This window comes from Triticum dicoccoides, chromosome 6B, assembly GCF_002162155.2.
Source record: "Triticum dicoccoides isolate Atlit2015 ecotype Zavitan chromosome 6B, WEW_v2.0, whole genome shotgun sequence".
Lineage (NCBI taxonomy): Eukaryota > Viridiplantae > Streptophyta > Magnoliopsida > Poales > Poaceae > Triticum > Triticum dicoccoides.
This window is the reverse complement of record NC_041391.1, coordinates 200,720,588-200,725,344: the sequence shown is the minus strand read 5'-3', so window position 1 is coordinate 200,725,344 and position 4,757 is coordinate 200,720,588.

Below are 4,757 nucleotides of genomic sequence, written 5' to 3'. Positions count from 1 at the left end.
TGTGATATCTTCCCGTGAGTCCCTGATCTTGATCGTACACATTTGCGTGTATGATTAGTGTACGATTAAATCGGGGGCGTCACAAGTTGGTATCAGAGCCGACTGCCTGTAGGAATCCCCTTTCCAACTCCTTGGCCGAAGTTGAGTCTAGCCATTGCAAAACTTTTACTAACTTGGCTGTGTGCCTTACGGGCCCACGTCGCCATTGGGTGGTATTAGGATCTTTTATTCCTCGACCTATACTCTGGGACTCTTATTTCTATTCTATTCGGGTTAAATGATTTTTGCTAAATCTAACATTAGGATCTCGTTATCACTTTCACCCGGAGAGCCCCTTATTAATGATGATCGTCTGCGGCACGTGAAGACCCTGAAGATACTCTCCGTTGTTAACCCGAGAACTTATGTTCATCGCATTTGCAATTCCCCTTCCACCGTCAACCCTTATTGGTAACTACTTGCAGTTGTTATTCTTACATTCATCCCCAGTTGGTCTCGTTATTACCAGATACCTCGAAACACTGGTCGTTGTTTCGATAATCCTTTGAGCTTATCACCTTCCTGTTCTTTGTCACCTGAATACCCCTATGGATAATTCTCGCCCTTATCGAGTATCCGCTCATCCCCCAGTTGTTCATGTGTTTTACAATGGTCTTCGAAATACTATTTGATCCTCCAAAAATCCTTAATAGCTTATTGCTCTGCAATACTTGTCTGCTTGCATTATGGATGCTTCCCATATGTCTGGCAATATTTGTTAGTATCCTTAGGCATCGTCATTTTGATCCTATTGATTCAGCATGTGTGCGAATGCACACAATCATCTATCAACCCTTCTAAATTATCCTTCCGGCTCAGACATCATTTTTGAACATGAGCTGGTTCTCGACCAAACTATTTGTCGTCAATTGTGCCTCTGGTATATCCAACTTATCCATCCTTGATCAGAGCGACTGCTTCTGATCCTTTGTTTTGGAAATCGAAATTCTTTTATTATCTAAGCATCGAATCATTCCGATGTTCTATAATATGATGCCCGTGCATTCTTCTTCCTCTGGTTGAGTACCGGTGCTCGCCTCAGATCCCTTGTGGACCATCGGTTCCTTTGTTGGATTTTATCCGACAGTGTCCTTCATATTGAATAACCTTGAGAGCCTTTCCATGGGTATATAATGCCTTGGTAAATTGTATCATCTGCTTTTGAACAATGCTCTACTTTTGAGCTTGTATTATTTACCCCGAAGTTTGTGGTATATGTTCGTAAGACGCCCTGATGGGTTGAACCTATGCCTTCCTTACTATGTGTGAACTCGGAAGTTTTCACGGGTCATACTCATCTGGTATTTCACCAGGTATAACTTTCAACACTAATGCCATTATCGAAACGAGAAGTGAATGTAAGGTTATGCTTTGGAGAAGTGGGAGTCGACCTCGAACCTTGTGTTCATGCCCATGGACGCGATGTATATACTATCATGGAAGCTTCTTGTAATAATAACTATTTCCTTGATAACTAACATATGGTATCTGTGAATTGATCCCTTGCAACCGTGGTTCCGACCATGATTGTTCTTCCTTGATTCCATTTCTCGGACAAGTTAAAACAATTGTCTTCTATGGATTAATACACCCGTCCAATCTTTACTTTGATCTTGTGTCGAGTATTACCCCCTGGTATCTCAAGATTATCATGGAACTGCATAACTTTATGAGTTCTTCATCAAGTGCTACCTTCCCACTGATTCCAATTTTTCGCGGGCTCTGAGTTATTGGACACTCAAAGACCCCGATAACTGAACCGAGTCCGCTCTACGGTTCAACAACTCTTCAGTAAGCTTCTATAAGTACGAGTTTGTACCCGATCACGCCATTCCTAGCCTGTTTGGCTATATCATTGTCGTGACGATTCTAACGGTGCTACCTGGTCCTTATTCTCGGAGCACCAATTTTCGACGATGAACTAACCTTACGTCGATTTTCCTCGTCATACCCTTTCACCTTAAACAACAAGCTTGAGTTCGAGTTTGTGTCGTAACTGTGGTTCCAATGACCTCTTGCTTCATCATTCCTTTGACTTGATGTCGTCGCTGATTGACTACATCTGCATGAAATCTCTCGACAATTGTGTCGTGGTCATCATCAACCTTATGAGCTCTTCCAGAAATTCAATTGAATTCATGATAGGTAATACCATCCTTGCCCCTCGATGATTCCTGTTCTCATCGACCATTTTATTGCCTTCCGTTCAACACAACTTGTTCGTGTTTTGTGTAAACCTTGAGATCACTGCTACCCAGCAGTTGATCTTCCTTACCTCGAAAGTATTACCATCTCTTTTTGTCAAGAATGTGGTGAGAATTTCACCACCTCTTAATAATTCTTGATATCATAATACTTCTTGCCATCTTCGTTCATTCCTTGGTCCCCGTATTGTTTTCAACCGGAATACCGACAATGGAGCTATGACGTGTGAATTCAAAACTTCTAACAACCCTATTGCTTTGAAGTGAATGGGCGATAGTTCATTCTAAGTCCTTCGCTAATTGAATCACCATTCTGACATTGGTCGTGCAACCCAACCCATATTTCGGACGCACCTTTCAACCAATGTTTAAATTTTAGCCCCCTCGTCGGGTGTATGTTTTCCTTGAGCTTACTTCCTTATATCGTTTGATCTGACAAATGTTATCTCCTTGTTCACTTAATTGTGGAAATCCATCTTTTGGAAATCTCGAAGAATTGTCGTCGAGTTCATCATCCACCTCCTTGTCCTCTCCTGGGGATAATGATGAACTCTTGTTAACGGAAATCACTTCATGGTTCATTTCCCGAGAATCTTACAGTGTTATCCCATCAATTTGTGTTACACCTTTCTTCTCAGGCATCCTGAGCCCGAGGTATCCTGACACCAATCATACCTGAACCTTGGTCAGATGTGATGGTTTGAACTTATTCATTGGTCTTTAACCCGATAAGGTGATGTCATCCTAACACACCTGCCCGGAGGGCCTATTGTTATAGTTCTTCCTTTTAGCAGTGTTAGTCATTCTTCCGTGAGGAAATTGGAAGACTTATTCTATAAGTTGTTCCTGATGGATCCTTTGTGTTTCCAAAGTCTGATCTTCACCTGAAGACCATGTCAATGCTATCTCGAAGCATGTCAATGGTACTCCGATTTTCAACAGGAACATTTGAAGCACGATGCTAGATTTTATTTATCACTTATCCTAAAACCGTTGTATGGGTAATATCATGAGATTCCTTCCCCCTTACCTAAATGGTTTTCTACTTTATATCCTGTCATAGATATCATGCTCTGCTTGTCATTGGGAAGGATATACCCCTGAAATATGTGTTTAAACACATTTCCTTTCCATTGTTCTGTTTAATCTGATGATCATATTTTCTTTCCATTGGTTTGTTTAAACCCTTTCTATGATCTATATGATATAAGCAGTGATAATTCCCTGCTTGTGCAAACACCTTGGTGTACAACTCTGTTAGTAAGACCTTGTTGCTATTGTTGATGACATTCCGGTAGCCACCGATGGACGAGAACTTTGCCTATTGGTCCGCCTCGTTTCGACGAGCAGGAAAATGGTTCTCTTCGTCCCTCGCCCTTGGTACCGACATTGTTGCCGACATAACTGGCATGCTACTCTCTGACATGCCTTGCTATCGTGATCGTACAAGATGTCAGCCCCCCTTTCTACTTTTAACCCACATGGTGGGCCCATAACCCACAGGTCCCAGGAACGAAACCTGACTCTCCTGTACAACTGTTGTCAAAGTTATTCCTCGTGCTTGGCTTTGTATGTAATTCACGGGCCACCTTCCTAATGCTCTATTCTGGTATCAGACGCAATACTTACTCTCGTTGCTCTGAAACCCTTTCTCACTCCGGTTCAGACTTCGAGAAACTATCTATTCGCTTGGAACCTCTTATTGCACCTTCGTACCTTACCCTCGACATATTTTATTGGTTCAACTCAAGAGATACTCTTATGCTCATTCATGGGTTAACCCCAGATTGTCTCTCTCATAAGCATTCTGTCGTAGCCGAGCTGCCCCTTAACTATTCGTAAGTACGTTGGAGTTCCCGAAGAAAAGGACGACTTCACCATGATGACCTGAAGCACAGAAATAAAGACGTCATTGTAACGGATCGACCTCTTCGAGAAGAGCAACTATGACCGAGAAGAATCGTTAGAGTTTCGAAACCAGATCCCTTCCCCCTTATAACCGCTCCTAAATCTCGGGACGAGATTTCTTGTAGTGGAGGAGAATTGTGACGCCCGGATAATTAGGCTACAATAATCCCGCGTTAACGATGCCACGTCACCTCGGTTACTGTTGATAAACTCGAGTTAGTTCAAAAACGATTCAAATTAAAAATTAAAATATAGGCAAACAATAAAGTTTTCAAATATCAAAACTAAAATGTTTGGGTTGTGTCAAATAAATCGTAAGTAATTATCGTGGAGAAACCAAACTTTGATAAAATGTTTAAAGGCTCTAAAATGATTAAAACAGTAGTGAAAACAATTAAACAAATGACCAGTGAATTTATAAAATGCTAAAACTATTTTATTATGGGTTAAGAATTAATCTTACAGTAGTTTGATGATAAATACAAATTTGGGCACTAGTGGTAATTTTTATAAAACTAAAAGTAAAAGAAACTAGAAATAAAACAGAAAAGAAAATAAATAAAAGAAAAGAGATAAAACAGAAAAACAAAAGACAAAAAAAAATAA